Here is a 19,185-nt window from a genome sequence, read left to right as displayed (position 1 = left end):
ACATTCTGATTAACCTAAAAACTGAGAGTATACACTACAAAAGTTTCATTTTTAACATAAATTGTCAGTGGTGCTAATAAATGTATCGCTGATGATTATGTTTTAAAAAAAAACCAACATATTTATTTCCTTTTCCGAGTAAATTATATTCAATACTAGTGAAAAAGTCTGCTGTCGCAATAAAATAAAATAATTCATATTACAAAAAATGTAAAAAATCTATGACCTTTGTTATAGATCTCTAACAAAGGTTGACAATATTTAATAGTTTACTATCCATCCATCCATTTTCTAACACCCTTGTCCCTAGTTGGGTTGTGAGGAGTGCTGGTGCCTATCTCCAGCTAACGTTCCGGGCGAGAGGCAGGGTTCACCCTGGACAAGGGTGAACCCTGCCTCTCGCCAGTCTATCACAGGGAGAATAATTTACTATTTAGAATCAAATGCATGTTTCTGAAAGAAGATGTGCCAATTCTGGGTCCAATTCCCTGATGATCCCCTCTCCCCCCCACTGATCCGCAGCTCTCCAGACGGACTGAACTACCACGTTTCCACTTGGATGAATGAAGAGACATTGCATATCAGGAAGAACCTGACCAGCCTGACCTGCAGATAACTCAGCTGTTGACGTATTGCCATGATATAGGAACTAGGAAGACATGCAGTCACAACAATATTACTGACATAAACCTACTTCTGTTACCTTAAGCATCTCAGTCACTGAAATTTACATTCTATGTAGGCATCAAGTGTACTTATAGTCCCTGTAATGAGTTAGGTATATCACTGGAATGCAGAATATGAATGATATATAATCTCATACTAAAAATTGAGATTACAGTATTGCAGACATTGATATTGCGATGACAATAGTGATGTAATATATTGTGCAGCTTTGCAATGAAACAAATCTGAAACACAAAATTAAATACATTAACAAAACATGCAGGATAAGCACATTTATAAAAGGTGAGATTAGTGTATAAATGTTTTTATAAATAGTAAATAGCAGGGAGTTTATTGAATTTGTTAGTGCAGAAAATAACATCTTTACATTTAGTTGATTTAAAAAGAAATAAATGCAACAGGAAAACCCTAAATTGTCAGATTATTGTTGTTTAAATACGTAAAGGTTTCTGAATTACGTCATCTATAATGTTTTTGCTATCAGAGCATAATCTCTGTTGACAGTTTAGCAGTTGGCTAAACAATAAAAATAATCTGGTCAATATAAGATACAGTTAGAACTGTAGGTTAATCCTGATCATATTAAATCCCTTCTTTCACTCGTAATAAAAATGTCCAACAAGTAAAAATCTTTGGGTTGAGGTATAGATATATTTCAAATTAATAGCCATTATTTCAAAAAAACATTTATTGGCATTCAATTGATATCACACAAAAGACAATAAGGAAATAACTAAATAAATACTAACAGACAAACTTAGAAAAATCTTAATCATAATAATTTAACAACAAAAACATCTAAAAAATGTATCTATTTTATAAATATGTAATTATTTGTTTTTAGACAAACACCAGCAAAGTTAAAAACAATAAATGTAATCAATTTCTGCGATGGATGGAAAAATATCTGTACTTGCTTTTATATCACAGTAATATACATTTGCAAGACACTATATAGTCTTGCAAATATACTGACACACTTTAAACTTTTTCCCATTTTGTCTCATCAAACCTCAAGAGATCAAAACAATGAAGTGCAGAATCCAGGAAAATCTTACTCTGTCACCCCTAAATAAAACCCAACACAGCTAGTTGCTTTCAGAAATCACCTAAATATTAAATGTAGTAAACACCTCAGCATGGATGTTCTGTTCTGCTAAGGCCTCTGAGGTTTGTGTTGCTCTGTCCCATAAAATCCAACTGAAAACACACTGAAATGTGTGTTTGCCAAGACAAAATGTGTCAAGGGGTATGAATTCTTTTGTAAGGCGATCTGCTTGTAAAGTTGAAATCAGTCCAGAATTCTTCTCTTTGTGTTTTGGTCAACCACAGCTGCCAGGCTATAAACGTTCCTCTTTTGAATTAGGAAGAAAGCAAAGAAAAACGTTCAACAGACGTGGTTGAATCCAACGCTGGATTTGGTTGCTAGACGAGCCGTTTTTAGGCAAAAAATAATAATAAATGAGAGGAACGGTTTCCAAGACGGTTTTTCTTCCACTAAATTCAAAATGCATCTCCTCATGATGCGCTATAGATTAAAAAGATCAACCATAATCTCATCCCTCTTAATACAAGACGGTGCTGTTCGTGCTTTTACTTCTGCCCCGATCAACAGCTGACTGCTGGGCAAGGGGTCGGCCGCCATGGTTAGCTGTCCCCCCCTCTTGGCTGCTTTTGCAAACACAAAGAGGCTGCACACCTTCAGACATGTGTGTGCACGCCTCACCCCCCCTCAACCCCACCCCCACCCCCATTACACCCCACATGAGACCTCATCCACTTAAGCCCATTTCAGATGCTAGGCACTATACTGGCTTTTTGCTCAATACGCACACACCAGATAAAACATTTACAGATCATATGCACACATGAAAACACACACACACACACACGAGCATACTTACATCTACGTAGACACACACATCACATGCAGCAGACACACCACAGAGACTTCCAGTCCCCTCCCCCCCAACTGAATAGTCTGTTCTGACAATCCACAGGACAGCCGGAGCATTGACGTCAGAGGCAGGCCCATGAAAATACAGGGTCCCTGGGGGGTTGAGGGAGTTATGCACATCTTCACAGCTTGGCTTGCAACTAGCTCAACAGCCAAAGAGCATATAACCGCCTCTGTTTACTCTTATACACGTACGTAGGAGAACGCCATGATGAAAAAAAAACAAAAAAACAAAACACACACAGAAGGGTCCACATTTACACAAAGCCTGCCGTGCACAAATTTGTATGCGACTGCAATGCGGCTCATCTCAAATGTGACGTCAATGGACGTCACTGCGCTGTGATCCATTAGGACAAATGTGAGATAGGTGCATAATTTAGGTTAATGGAAATACGAATCACAGCACACCATTTACCTGCCCTGTGCCGTCTTAATCACTGCCGTTTTGAATAACTGCTGTCAAACCGTAGTAGACGCACCCAGAGGAAAGGTTTGTTTCTCCCTCAGACGTCCCTGTTCCCCAGGGAGAAGATGACATCTTTGTTTGTTGCTTAATATTATGACACTTGTTCTGTTTTTTCTTCTTCTTCTGAGACATCATTAGGACACGATGTCCAGTAATCTCTTTGTTTTCATTCCTATCATGTATTTAAAGCTTGGAACAGGTGAATAGTAGTTGCAGTTTGCCTGCAGGAGACCAAATAGTATTTGTTGCATTGGCTGAGGGAGAAAAAAAAAGAAAGAAGTTTAAAGAATTACAAATTTAATCTAGTGGAAAATATTAGTGTGTGAATACAAAAGAGAATAAAGACGTTTTCTTATTTTGTTTTAATGAGACACATTCTACCTACAATAAGGGATGCTTTTTATTTCAGGCTCCTTTTAAAAAGGTATTAAAATGGTTCGTTCTGAAGTCTGGAAAAGATCAGAAGTCTGGCTTGGAAATGAAGAAAGCAACAACGCACTCAGCTGCTCTGACTCAAATTTATGCCTACAGTTCACAGACAGAGCAGTGAGGTTACAGCGGAGAATCGGCCCGAGAGTTTTGGCAACTTCCTGCAATATTGGGCTGTTGCGTGGGGCTATTATTTGTTCTAAGCAAATGATTGAAGAGGAATATTTTATAGATAAATTATATGTCATCGTCAAATACCTAAAACAGATAATATATGAATTTTGCTATTTTCCTGTGGTTACCTCTCTTCTCTTGGGCTCTCTGTAAAAACCTTAAAGGCTAAATACTGTAACGTGAAAAAAATATGACATCCTACAATAGCCTGTGAGTTTTGCAAACATATTTGGATTTATTAAATTTAACAAAACCGAGAAGGTTTATTAAAACTGATGGAAACATTTTTTTTCTTCCTTTGATTTTTTGCTAAATTTAAACAGCCAATGCAATCACTGGCAAGGAATAAATTAGTACACCCTCACATTTATTCGCTCTTAAAAGAGGTCTCACAATAATTAGAAATAAGCATTTCTACTGTACAGAAAATACACAATCAAAGTAACTGCTAACATGCCCAGGTCTGGTTGACAAAAAACTCGCTGCAGGCAGACTGTGAGATGCTAAAAGAAGTCCCTGAAATCTCTTCAGGGGACCAAAAGCAGTAACTTTCTTTGGAGGAGAGCAAGAAGGAAAACTTTATTTTCTAAAAAAACACAAAGGCAAAATGTAAACAAATGTATAAAGAGTGGAATAATGTACTAACACTGAATTTTTTGGACATCAGAACGGATGACATGTTCGGCATCAACCAAATTCAACACGTCAGGAAAGGAACCTCATACCAGCAGTAAAACAAGTGTCATGGTTTGGTGATGTTTTGCGGCAGAAAAAACCTGACCAGTCCATCAACATGCAATCTGACTCCTTTGAATTGAAAAATGCTGCCAGTAAACTGAAAATGTTTTATCATTTATTCTTTTGAAAGGAGAACGATCCAAAACCAACGCAGAAGACACGCAATACAGAAAACAAATCTTCTGCCATGGACATCTCAGTCGTAAAGAAAATATGTGGGACGAGCTGACGAGAAGGGGGCAAAGATCTATAGATTGTGCAAAAGTCTGAATTCTCCAACCTTGGTAGATGTTGGAAAACCTGCAGAAAACAATGAATGATGTGCTTGGGTGAAAAATGTTTCACCTCAAATTGCAGTTGCATTTTTCTACAAAGATCATGACTTTCAAAGAGCAAAAATTACCTATAAAAATATGCATGATCATGTCTGGCAACACTATGTAGATAAACAATGGTTAAACTCATCAGTGAGGTCATTAGATTGTCATTAAATTAAATGATCAACTCGAGAACAGATGAACAAACATACTGTAAGTCTTGTGTTCAAGCGAATGAAATGTTTAGAGATAAACTCAGAAAGTGCAGCTCACCTCACTCAGTCACATTTGTTAGGGCTGTCTGCCAACTGGTTTTGTGCTCTTTGCAGTCTGGAGTATTTCCATCATTAATTTGAAGCTTGTTAGCTAAATCAGCTCATTGACACCGTTAGGCCCTCACATGAGCATCTCAACCAAAACCAAAATGAGAGAATGGGCGGGATTAAATTGACTTCTTCTCATGCAAAATGTTACATTGTAGCTCAAAACCTCAATTGAATGCATACAAATCTGTATAAACCATCACGCTCTGCATCATAGTAAAAATAGAGAAGATAAAATGTCTTCTTCTTTTAGAGTTCATTGTCAGGACGGTTGTAGCTAGATGTTCAGAGCACAGCGCATTGGTTGTCCCTTTCCTGCCCTCCCCAGTGGAATCTATACCAAACATGATTAACTGGCCGCTGGTGTATTGATAAATACTTTTTCCCACTTTGTTGCCATTAGCTCCAAAAGTCAAATCAATGAGTGGAGTGACAAAAAAAAGCAGCTGATGTTAGCCATTATGGTACTCTAATGGTTATGTACTGTCACAACTGTTTGCAACACGGAGTTCTTTCAAATTTAATAAAAATTAAAAGAACGTGGACGTATTTAAAGTCATAAAAAATGTCTTCAGTGAACCTGTTCTGCACAATGAACGTAGCATAAGATGCTAAAGTTTACAGTGAATAGAACAGCTCTTAAACGGCTCAGTCCACAGAGAAGTGGACCAAAATGTCTCATTTCTCATAGGACGAAGTTATTATTGTCTTGTAATAGATATATAATTAATATGAACAAAACTGTGTATGTGTAAATACTGTTTTTGGACCAAACTGTATCTACAGAAATAACGCAACAGCGGTATGAATGACATGAATCATGACGATAACAGGAATGTGTTTGCTTTTAATAATTGCAGTTTTTATGCATATTTTTCTAATAGGTATGGCAACATCTGAGGTGGAGCATGACAACTCGAGCTCCTACTGCCTGATTACAGCAGGACTGTTGCTCCTTTGTTGTTGTTGGCCGCTCTGATGAGGTGAAATTGGGGGTCTAAGCTGATGCACTTCTGAGTCAGCAGCTGAGGGTAAAGAGTCAAATCTGCGCGTGTGTGTGTGTATGTGTATGCGTGTGGTGGGAAGGTTTGGGTGTACAAAGGCCTGGCATGGTGGAGCACACATTTACAGACACCAGCTGCACACACTGATACAGCGCACAGTCTCTGATTGACAGAGACAAACTTGTGACACACTAAGGATTTCTTTAAGAAAATGCTTTCGTCCATGTTCTAGGATTTAACTTTTTTTATTTTGTGTTCAGATTGGCTGCTATTATTGGTTTTCTCTGGCAGCAAAAAATAGCTTTTATAGAAATAATAAGATTTAAGAAATCCATTATTTCAGAAGTTGTTGTTTTCTCTGGAGTAATGTAACATTTCCTAAGTTGCTGCTAATTTTGGCAGTCCACCATTTCACAGGTTTTGTCTTGTGCGATTTTTTCAAGTCAAAGTCATAGTTTATTTATATAGCACATTTACAACAGCCTCAGCTTCCCAACAAATGACATCAGAACTAGATAAATTATAAAACAGAAAATAAAATGAAGTTTAGAAAAACTGGCAGACGATATCAAAAACTAACAACATGAAGAAAAACCAAAACAGTGTTTAATTTCAGCTGCAGCTATCCATCATTTTGAACAAACGATGGATCAATCCATATGCCCTATTAGGCTTAATGAACCAGTGCTTTAATGTAATTTTCTGAAATATACTCATGGTCAACTGGTTATGTGCCTCAAGTAGGTAATACAGCAGTAGTTTGGCTAAAATGTAGGTCATAAATAAGACCAAATAAGCATCAGAACCACAATCAATAGAATCAGTGTCTTCAGAAAATATAACATCATATGTGTCACATCTGTGATTATGCATCTCTATAAAATACACTATACTGCTAAAAGTATTCACTTGAGTGACGTCCCATCTTCAATCCATAGGGTAAAGAGTGGAGAACATCCTCTAACTTTTGCATTTGGGCTGTTTAGCTAATAAATTTGCAATGTATTGGCATCTCAAAGAGTTTGAAGAATGTATTGACTAAATCCGATGTAATCTGAAGCTTCCTGCCAGACATAAAAGACAGGCTCATACGGACAAGGAACATAGGGAACCCATAAAAGCTTTCTCCAACTGAAATGCATCAGTTTGAAACCTGAGCTTGGCATCACATTAAGTCATAACCTGCTTTCCCTGGAACGAACGCAGCGTTTTTATTCACAAAGCCTGAACAGGAAATGTGAAAGGTGTGAGTAAAGTAAACAAAACTTACTTATAACTTATAAAGCGGGATGCTGCGTGTCAGTGTTGTAATTCCTTGATACATGTTTGATGTAAAATTGTTGAAGAACAGCTGTTTTTCTTTTAAATGTGTTTATATTTAATACCTGCACGAGGCTGATGTGGTCTGGGAGCTACATAAAAGTTCATATGTGCATCACTAAAAAGCAGAAACAGGATGAGAAGCCGCATGAGTGTGCGCTCTGATGTCAATGTACCGATACAAACAACACTGTGGGTATTACAGCTCATATGCTTCATTTCTCTTGAAAAGTGAGACAACTAAAACAGTTTTCAAGTGTGCAAATGCATGCCTTTGGTATGTTGTAGAGTAGACAAATAAACTGAAGTGATCTGGTATTTATCTAATAATGTACACCTATAGAAAGCACGAGTTTCTGTATTCTCAAGTTTCATTTTTTATGAGTTTCAATAAAAACCTGAACATTGAGTACAAATTATTACACTTTAGATGCTTCAATTGCAATGAGGTCTTTCGCACATTATGAAACACAATCCTGCAGTTGGCTTCAGATTTTTGGGACGTTATGTGGAGGCATTTCAGTGCCGCTTTGGCATGGCAACTCAAATGGATCAATACCATTTCAAAATCAATTCATACTTGTCAAACAGTGTTAGTGTAGTGTCCTGCATTAGATGCACATTATTTACACTATGTTGGAAAAGCTGCAAGGTTCTGCAATTTCCAATAAAACCAGTTTTAATGGATTACCTGGCATTTCAACCAGAACCAGATGAAGAACAGGTCCAGTTCAGATGAATTTAAAGCCAGTAAAGTAGTGAAATTATATATTTTTTTTATTTCTGAATGTTTTCTTTCAGATGTTAAGTATTAAATATATAAAAAGCAAGTCATTTAAGGTATAATAAATCAATGTAAACATCACTGCACTTACTATGCGATGTCTTTTGACTCCGATTTGTGTGTTTGGGTTGATGCAATCACAACAGGCACAGAAGTTAAAGTAGATAAATATTATCCCGAGCAAGCTTTTTTTTCAGAAGGATGGATTTTATCTCAATTAAATGATTATTTACGATAAAATAGCTAAGTCAACATATAAACTGACCATGGCATCTTAATGTGTTTAATTTGTTTTACAGGTTATCTTTGCAAGTAGCTTTAATGTAAGTTAGTTGTATAAAATTTTCACCGGCAACAATATTAAGAAGCAAAATTTGCTTTGTGTTAAATTTTGAACGAACAACAACAGGGATGTGACAAAACAGGTTTGCTTTGGTTCATAGTGGAAGTGAATAAACACATTAGTGCAGGTCTGCAGATGTTGAGCACTGTAGATTTCTTCAGCTGTAAATCAGAGCCTTCAGAGGGAATGGAAAATGCCAGTTTTTGTTTCCATTACCTTTTACAACCCAGAACTCTGTGTCTTGATTTAGTTAATAATTTTATAGCCCAATAAATGAGAACTGCTCAAGCAGGGAAAACATTTTCTTTTTCTTCCTTTCTTTGTTTCTCCTTTTTTTCTCTCTTTCTTTGTGTAAACAACTTAGCAACGCTAAAGTGCGCAGTATTTTCATATAACACTGTTTTCATTTAAGGACTGTTCAACATATAATCACACAGAACCTGGGATAGCAGAAAATTAAAGACCTAAAGAATTTAACTGTGCATTTCAATAGTAATTCATCACTGAAACTTATAAAAGTATTCATTCCCCTTCATTTGACCATTTTTGCTGGGTTGCAGCCAAAAACAATTATGCATTTAAATAAGAATGCGCAGAGGTGAAAATAATGGTGGTGTATCCAGTAAGTGTGCTAATAATTTGTTCAAATTTCCCTACTTACAAAGAATGAAAAGGTCTGTAATTTTCATTATAGGTACACCTCAACTATTAGAGATAGAACAATAAAAAAACAAACAGAATATCACATTGTATAACTTTTAAATATTTATTGCTATTTTGTTGCATGTTATAGATATTTAATCACAACCAACGAGCAGTAATTTTGACTCTCAAAGACCTGCTAGTTTGTTTTTTAGAAGCCTTTCTATCCTCCGCTCATTACTTGTATTAATTGCCCCTGTTTGATCTTATTGTCTGTATAAAGCACACCTGTCAATCAGACTCCAACTTCTCTACCATGGAACAGACCAGAGCAATGGGCTACAGGATACCAGAAAGAAAATGACAGGAGGCCGGTGTGGTCAACAGGACAACAGGCAAACATGTTGGTGAGAAGACAACTGGTGCAGCAAATATTAGAAAATGGAAGAAACTCAAGATGACTGTCAGTCTCCTGCTGACTGAGGCTCCAAGGAAGATCTGGCCCTGTGGGGAATCAATGATCATGAGAAAGGTGAGGGATCAGCCCTGAACTACACAGGGGGGGGGACCTGGTCAATGACCTGAAGAGAGCTGGAGCCTCAATCTTAAAGGTTGCCGTAGCAACATGCTGCGCATAGATTGAAATGCTGCAAGCCAGTGCATGCCCAGGTCAATCTGAAGGGTGTCAGAAGGCAATAGGAGGCATGGGAGAAGGTCACAGGGTCAGATGAGAACAAAGTAAAACTTTTTGGTGTAAACTTCACTTGGAAGAAGAACAAGAAGGATGAGTACAGCCCCAAGAAAACCATCACTACAGTGAAGCATGGGGGTGGAAGCATCATGCTTTGGTAGTGCTTTTCTGCAAAGGGCACAGGGCGACTGCACTTTGTCAATTAGAGGGTGGATGGGGTCAGGTATTGTGAGATACTGGGCATAAATGTCTTTCCCTCAGACCCAAAACACACAGCCAGAAATTACTAAGAAATTACTCCGTAAGAAGGATTTCAAGAAGCTGGAGTGGCCTAGCTGGTCCCCAGACTTGATCCCAGTGGAAAACCACTGGAAGGGCTTGAAGCTCTGTGCTGAAACCTGAAAGATCTGGAGAAGGTCTGTACAGAGGGCAAAAATATCCACGCTGTGCAAACCTGGAACAATTTGAACTGGAAACAAAGGTTTCTGCACCTAACATTAGGTTTTATTTTTCTATTGTATCAAATACTCATTTTATTCCATAAAATGCTAATCAATTGTTTAAAAATTTATACATTTCAGCATTTTTGCTTTTGATTTCAGAAATGAAATCAAGCATAACTAATTGAACATAACAGTACAACTGCACACCTACGTAGACATGAGCGCATAAACATAGACATAAACTCTGAAGCAGCCAAGAGCCCCATGGTGACTCTGGAAGAGCTGCAGAGATCAGCAGCTCAGGAGAGATAATCTGTTGGCAGAAAGTAGGAGTGAAACGATTAATCAGATTAATTGTGATGAATATTCAACTAATTTAGTAATCGATTCACCATTATCTGGAGTATACAGACTAAAAAAGGAAAATTGCTGAAACAATCATACTCATAGCAGATATTAAGTCAAAGCGGTACAAAAATATATACACGTTGCACTAAATATTAGAAGAGCTGATATGTTCTACCCAGAACTCATCTAGATTTAACGGGATCATATTCTGTAAAACAAAATCTCCTAAGCACCTTTTTCTATCAAGTTATTAATTTCTTAATCCAAAAAAATGGTCAAAAGATCAACCCTTCACTGTATTAAGACTAGCAGAAAGTGCTGAACTCAACATATGTTGATGTTAAAAGTAGTTTTTTAGTTCCAGATGCATCCTTTGCTACAAATGATCCATGGACTAGAGTGGCCCAGTCAAAGTTTAGACCTCTGACTCTGTGGTAACAAAACCGACACACACAATCGCCCTTCATCAAATTTCCCAGGGAAATGAGAGCAAATTTCAGTGATTAGCAGAGCTGGGAGAGGCCATAAAGAGGATAACAGCATAAAGGAACATCTACGTTTGAATACTTTTGGAATCTCATTTGCATTCTGCGATGCTGACAATGCAGTTATTTCAGGAGCAAAGGGGTTCAAATAATGCTGGCAAATAAGAAGGAGAACTGATTTTGATCACGGCGGCTGGGAGAGAACACGCTCACAACACCGGACAGGTGGTGCAGCTTTCCAACGCCGTGTGAGTGGAGCTGCAGAAAGCACATAAATCAAAGGGAAAGAAATGTGCGAAAGAAAAAAGAAAAAAAAACTCAATGAAAAAAGTGCACAGGGGTGGCAGTGGCTGTGGTGGTGGTGATGGCTGGTTATAGCGGCGGTGGTGGTTGTGTAGGGTGAAGAGGAGGGGGGTGCATTTGCGTCAGAGCCGTAGCCAATGAAGTCAGAGATAGGGCAGGCTCGAGCAAGGAGATGCTGTTACTGCCACTCACAGGAACCCGCTTGGGCCTCATGTCCTCCACATCACAGCGCTGGCGCAAATTATGTCTGCCTGAGCGTCTGTGACACATGCATGCACAGTAAAATGTAATTTATGCGCATTACACACATGTTCTGCATGGCTCTCCTGCACTGAAATCAGCCTGCCGGTAAATCTCTGTGGAAGATTTTACCCGGAGTTTGTCTGGGGAAATAGATGAGAATTAGCTCCACATACCCTGAGTTACATGAGTCTTTAAAAAGCAACACATTGTTTATTTATAAGCAGCTAATACAATGTAGGATTGTTGTTTTATGTTTCAAAAAAGCAGCAAAGACACCAGTGTGACTGTGGATATGATATTAGTGTTATACAATGTGTTTTGTGGGAGGTGTCTCAAATGGAAATAATCAAATTTAATTTGATCAAAAATGTAATTTCTACAAAAAACCCCCAAAAAAAACAAAAAGAGGAAGGAACGAGACAGCAGCATAGCTATATAAAAACCCCACCCTGCTTTCATTTTTTTCTGTCTTTGACGTGCGTCTCGCCACACATCCGTCACAGATGTAAATTCTGGGTTTTTAGATTAGCAGTTTGTGTTTCTGTTGGCACCGGTGCTGACCCAGATTATTACATCTGTAATTCTAGAGGATGATGAGATGATGATGATGAGCATGTGGTCAGAGCTCCGTGTGGGAAGGGGAGAAAGAAAGAAAGAAAGAAAATTTGCTCATTTGCTTTGCCGATGTCATGAAATCAAGCAAAAATGTATCATTGTGTAAATCTTAAGCTCCAAAAAAAAGAAATAAATAAACAAGAGGAAAACAGGGAAGTCAAATTTGCTTCCTCTAATGTGCTCAGAATGTGTTTCACCATAAAGGATCTGTTGCTGATCTTGAACAAAACGTGGGTTTAAAGAGTGTTTCACTTTGCTTTTTTTTTTTTTTTTTCTGTGGCATTAACAAAAGAGAATCAGCTGCAGCTCCACTCGCAGAAAACACATCGTGCAGCTGATGACGCAAGCAGGAGACATGAGCCGTGACCTCATCCGCTCCTCATCAAACCGTTACTCTGCTCTCTACCTCACATACACACGCGTACACACACCCGCACATGTAATACTGAGTTGGTGTTGGCTTTGAAGAGGCATCCATTCTCCTTCAGTGCTATATGATGCAGTTGCTTTGCTTGCTGAACACACACACACACACACACACACACACTGATGTGCTAACCATGACTTGGCCTGCAGCAGACCTTCTGCTAAACACATGCTGGGACCGTTACTGATGCACATGATTGGTGTGTATTTTTGCGTTTTACAAAGACAATGTGAGCACACTGAGGTACATGTACAAAATTATTCCTCTTAATATTATTATAATTATTACTATTATTGCGGCAACAATAACAGTAAAATATAATAACAATAATGCTTAGCAATAGCAATAATTAATAATAATGTTGTAATCACCATAATTAATCATTTAAATAATATATTAATAATTATGATTAGTTTTATTATATTATTGTAGCAGTGGTGCTTTTTTGAAGCAAAAAGAAATAAAAATACTGATTTTATTTTAAATATATACCGTATATATCTTGTTGGCTGAATAGGTTTACTACAGTTAAATATAGTTGAATAAATTGTTATATATAGGACAGCACAAAGTGCTGTATTTTCTTGTAAGATATTAATGACCCTCAAACTTGATCACACTTAAACAAAGCATTAGATTTTTTTTTAAAATATTGTCACAACAATCTGAAAAGTGTGCTGTGCTGATGTATTCAGTTATTTTTAAAGTGAGATCCCTAAACCAAATCCAGTAGAACCAAAAAAACTAACATTTTATTTGAAGGAACTGTGGAGGAGATGCACAGATTTACAGCTCAGGTTGGAGAATCTGCCAACACATCAACTATACTTATGCACAAATCTGGTCTTTATTAAAAAGCGTTACGAAGTTAGTTATTATTTCTGTTTGCAGAGGGAGACAGCAAACAAACATGTGGAAATAGGTGCTCTGCTCAGAGGGAATACGAAACTTTTTGGGCTACATGCAAAATGCCAGGCCTATCAGAGCACATCACCCTGAACACACCATGCAAACCATGGCAGCAACATGCCGTCACTTCCCTTTTCTTCAACATGGCAGAAAGTAAAAAGGGCTGAATACAAAAGCATGCCACATATTTCAGATTTTTATTTGTAAAATATGTTGAAAATTATTCAGCATTTTCCCTTAACTTTATACTACTTTTCAAAGGTCTGATTAAAAAAAAAATATAATGTGGTTGCAATTTTATGATTGCAAATGGGTCAAAGCTGAAGACAAGAATTGTCTTGCAATGTCAAGACAAATTTCTGCATGTCAAAGTTCTATTTTAAAATACAGAACTTTGAATGCCTTCGTAAAATAATAAATTAATTTCGGCTTCAAAAATATTGTAAACAAAAGAGGGAAAAATAAAGAATTAGTTTTGCAGCTGCTGGTCTGAGAAGCAGCTGGTTTCCTGCAACCCTCATCCGAAACCAAACAAAGTCCGTATGAATCATAAGTCAGAATATGGGTGCTGACGTAGACGCCCGTCGATTTCTCTGCACAGCACACATCAGCACAGGCTGAGGTGGCCAAGCAGCCAGACGCCAGGTCTGCCTGTTTACTGATAACACATGGACACAGTCCATTCATGATCTTAAGCCTACCACACACATACACACACACTGACCAGCCTCGTCATTTGCCCCTGCCTCAACCTGAACTCCTTTTGATAAGCTGTAACAACACTTTTATAGCTCCGGCTTTAATTGCTGCAACTTTGTGCTTGCTTTTTAATAGAGTCAAAATGAGAAGAAACAAACTCAACATTATGGGTCAACACTTTTGTCAGCAAATCAATAAAACTTTTTATCTGTCTTTTATTGATTCATAAAAACTCAGATAATAAAGCTTCATTTAAAATTAGGGCACTTATAAATCTGCCACATTGTGGGAGACTTTACACATTTGTCACAAAGATTAGAAATAAAGCTGCTAATAAAAACAATATAACAACCATAAACCGTGAAAATCTTGCTTTGATGCTATAAAGATGAAGCTCCGAGATTGTCAGAAACAACCATTTTTTCTGTTAACAGGAACCATTTTGAAATTTATGGAACAACAGGCAACTATTTCTCAACTATCTCTGGCATTACTTAACAAATATGAGACAAAATATTAGGAATGCTACACTACATAGCCAAAAGTATTGACTCAATGCAACAAATTTAATTTGGGTGTCCCAATTACTTCCATGGCTACAGCTCTATGAAAACAAGCACCTACATCTGCAAAAACACATCTGTGAAAGAACAGGTCGATCTTTGATGGCATCCTGCAACTTTTAGAAGTCTGGTCCAACACACCTGAGTCAAATGACTGAATCAGCATGATAAAGCTTTTCAGATTAATACTTTCTGATAAATCTGTTTCATTCTGTTTCACCTATACAGGTAAATCTTTGGGTTTCATTGTTTGAAATACACATGAAAAATTACAATACGCTGAAACAGACAATAATCCGTACAATTTATGTAAGAAATTAACATTAAACAACATTTTTGTATCTATTACCTGTTTTACTCACTAAATAGTTTCAGAACTAAATAAAGAATATTAATTTAAAATTATTCTGATTTGTAAAACCTTAAGCTTGGCTGGGATATCAGGTCATTTGCACAGCTGTGATGATTATCAATGCATAAGGAGTCGGGGGACGCAGTCGGTACCCAAGGGTGGCCCTGTAATTGACAGGTTCACGCTGCACAGTAAGAGGAGAGACAAAAACGCTTTGTTGTCCTGATATGAATCTGAATGCTTCGGCCTCTACACCTCTTCTGGCCAGGGCATGAATATCTGAGCAAACAAAAACCATCGCCATGAGAAAATAAGAGCTTGAGTGTTCAGATGTTCTAGTGAATGAGGCAGCGACGGCAACACAGCGGCTGGCCTTGTTTTAGATGCAGATATAGAGGATCTCTCAGCAAATTAAGAAAGGCTGTCATTTATTTCAACAACTGATTCAAAAAAGTAAAATAATTACATAATTTAATAATTAAAACATTTAATTATTAAAACTAATATTAAAAACCTCAAACGTAATAGATTTTACCATTGAGGAAAGTTCAGTGGAAGGAAAAAATGTGGTAGATAAATGTATTCCGGTAGCTACACGCCGTAATTATGAACATTATCAACATTAACAGAAATAAATGCTCAAAATTAATGTATGAAACATATTAGTTTCACTTTTTGAGTTAAATGACTGAAATATTTTTACAATTATGAAGACACTTGCATTTGCAATGTCCACAAAGTTTGTTTTTTTGATTTAGCTTGAGCAAATCCAAATGTTTCTTCAGGATACTGTTATTTAAATAATCTATTTAACATACTGGTTGTGTGATGGTGCATTTTTTGTTTTCTCATACATATTCTCCAAGCATGATGCCACATTTAAGTTAGATTTAAAATCCAAAATTGCTATATTACTGTGCTTCTTTCAGTAAACCGCAGTGACCTAATCAACATAAAAGCACAAAAGAGGCCAAACATTTGAGTGGGAGGGGTTCAATGGGTGTTTACCCGCTGAGGAGTCACAGATGCCCCTCACAGTTGGAGAAGGAAGCTCTTTGCTCTCTCCTGCGTAAGCCAAGGGAAACTCTGATTTGGGCAAGGAGCCCAGCAGCAAAACACAGAGCCGAGGAAGCAGGTCGTATCTTCACCACAAACCGAAGGCAAAACCGACCAGAACGTCTGCAAAGTCCAGAATGGCATCTGACTAAGTTGGTAACGACGTACACAGAACATCAGATCATATAGGAAAGCTCTGCTACGTTTGTTAGAAATGAATGCTTGTACTGCAGAGTTGATTCTTGCATTGAAATTTAAATTTGATCCAACAAGCTACCAACTTTACAAAGTTCAGCCTCTAATCATTAACCTTTAGTTTATGAAACTAGAATTTATGTTAATTTACTGATTTGTCTAATTTTTTAGTTTTCTGGGTACAAAATCAGCGCTTGAAGCAGTAAGATAGAAACAAACATCAATATAACACTCTGATTAATGACACATAGGTTCATTTTAATTCTAATTTCTGAGCTGCACGTTTCAACTTGTTTTTCCTTTTGACTTTTCCTCAGCAGCTTCTGTGTACTTTCTAGTTTATTTTCTGTGATGACCTGGTGAGACCTTATTTGGCCTCTTTGGTGCTTTATAGATTTGTCATTTGATCTTTTCATGCCTGACTTACTGTTCCCTTTTAAAGACCACACCGGACTGCATTGATATAAGAAATCAGGGACGGCACAGTTTCTCTTTGTCACACTCAAATAAAAACAATCTTCTCTACACTTAGATTTGACCTCACTGAACACATTTTTATCTAAGTAAGATGTACATTTGTTTACATGGTGATTAAGATGTTTGTTCTATGTATGTAATGTTGATATATTGATTAATATCTGCTCATATGTCCTCTCTGTGCGACTGTAGCAAAGAAAAGTTGTAGTCAGTTGTAGTTTTTCCTGCACACTTCATACAAGCTGGCACAACTCCCTGGGTTTAAGGTGACATTGTTCTTGATTTTGAAACACCTCTTAACCAATATGGCTGCTCTAACTGCTGCGGTTTGTCTAAAGATGCAGATCGAAAATGAAAAATTATTACACTTTGAACCCATTAAGCAGCTAACGATGATGCTGCACTGTGTTTCATCAAGTCAACAGGATGTTTTAGAGCACTTTCTGCTTCCCTTTCCTAACAATCTTAAAGGAAATGTTGATTTAATTTTCCATCAGGACTTGATTGTTGAAAAAAGAGGAAAGACACAGAAAAGCAACATGCCCTTCATTAGCACAACAGATGAAGCCTGGCGAAGCTCTGAAAAAGCTTCAAAGTTTTCAGTTTAACAGAAAACAGTGACATCTGGTGGCCAATTAAAGCCATAGCAGCAAGAACTGACGGCTTCGTCTGATTGTGGTAGTTTTACTCTGATTGTTTTGTTCATTTATACAACCTAATTATTATGTCATAATGTTAATTATTATGCATAATGAGATAATTATTGTCTCATAACAATGAGCCAATTATTATGTCTCATTATGCATGAGAATGAGCTAAATGTTATTTTTTATAATATTTTTAATAAAAGAAAACTTCATTTCTGTATTTCAAACCAACTGAGCACAAAGTGGACTGACAATGACATTCACTTATAACTTATAAATGTTTTCTCATATGTGAAATAATCTGTCAGAGAAACTAGTACTTTTTGAAATCAATGTTGAGGAATTGTTTACTTAAAGCAAGCTTTTGTATCTTGCTCAAAAGCTACTTGCTAGTTAGTTTTCTCTTATTTTAAGTGTACTAAGATATTTGCAATAAAAAGTAGGATTTGGATTTGGTAAGATTTAGTGTTTTTCCAGTATAGTTTTCAGTTCCTACATCTGCTGTAAAGCAAAATAAATGCAGTAGAAAAACGATCCAAAGAAGAAAATACCATATTTGGTTTGAAACAACCTCACATATTATTGACTGTTGGTGGTTTATTTTAATCAAACCACCAAAAATATTCATCAAGAGTCCAAATGTAACTCCATTAGATGGCTCGCAATGTGAATCCCACCTTCAAAACTGAGTAAAGACAAACTCCATCTCCAATTTAAAACCAGTTTTCCACTTCAACATATTTTTCTCTAACAGAATGAAGAGCAAACTGAGCCGACCTCCATCTTCCTCTTTAACTCTGCTGACACACTGAGGATTTCTGCTTTATTCTGTAGCTAAAATCTAAATCTGTTGTCTCACAATTGTGACCCCACAGGCGACTAAGAGGATATTAAAAAATGTAATCCTCTGCATCAAAATTTATTTTTCCAGAAATAAAGATCCTGGTACCACTTCAACGTATCTGTAGCTCCTGTCATGAACACACTCCGACTGCATGGGTATATATAAGATATTTTGGAGACACTGGGTTACTGAATCAACGTGATTAGTGTTGGGTTATCTGTCAATTGATGAAATGACTACATCCTTTATGGGTTTTATTCATCTACATCCATAAAATGTCAAGTTGGCAACCTCTGTTACTTTTTTTCCGTTTTAATTTCTCAATTTTTCTTTTCACAATTTATCACACAACAACCAGAAATGTCATGAATATGTTCAGATATAGATCAGGGATGGTAACTCCTGTCTTAAAGAATTTGGGCTGTTGTTTCTTTAGGGTGGTAAACCTTTGTGTAGATTAACATTTGCCCTGATTTATCTCCATGCATCTAAACATCAGCTCTGACAAACTCTCCTCTTCCTATTGAAGAAAATCAACCCCAAAGCATAATTCTGCCAGCACCATGTTTCCCCATGTCGATGGTGTGTTCAGGCAGAAATAGAGTGTTTGCTTTTTTCCCTCATTCTTGAAGACCAAAAAGTTACATTTTTGTCTTTTCTGACCAGAAAACCTTCTCCCACATGTTTGCGTGTGGCTGCTG

At 37.1% G+C, this 19,185-nt stretch overlaps 1 protein-coding gene across 1 annotated transcript in view; it reads right to left on the bottom strand.

Moving 5' to 3' along the window:
* Positions 1 to 19,185, bottom strand: part of pde10a (phosphodiesterase 10A) — an 87,912-nt gene that overhangs the window by 67,798 nt on the left and 929 nt on the right. The window lies entirely within an intron of this gene.

This window comes from Xiphophorus couchianus, chromosome 22 (assembly GCF_001444195.1).
Source record: "Xiphophorus couchianus chromosome 22, X_couchianus-1.0, whole genome shotgun sequence".
NCBI lineage: Eukaryota > Metazoa > Chordata > Actinopteri > Cyprinodontiformes > Poeciliidae > Xiphophorus > Xiphophorus couchianus.
This window is presented reverse-complemented; position numbering and strand designations above follow the sequence as displayed.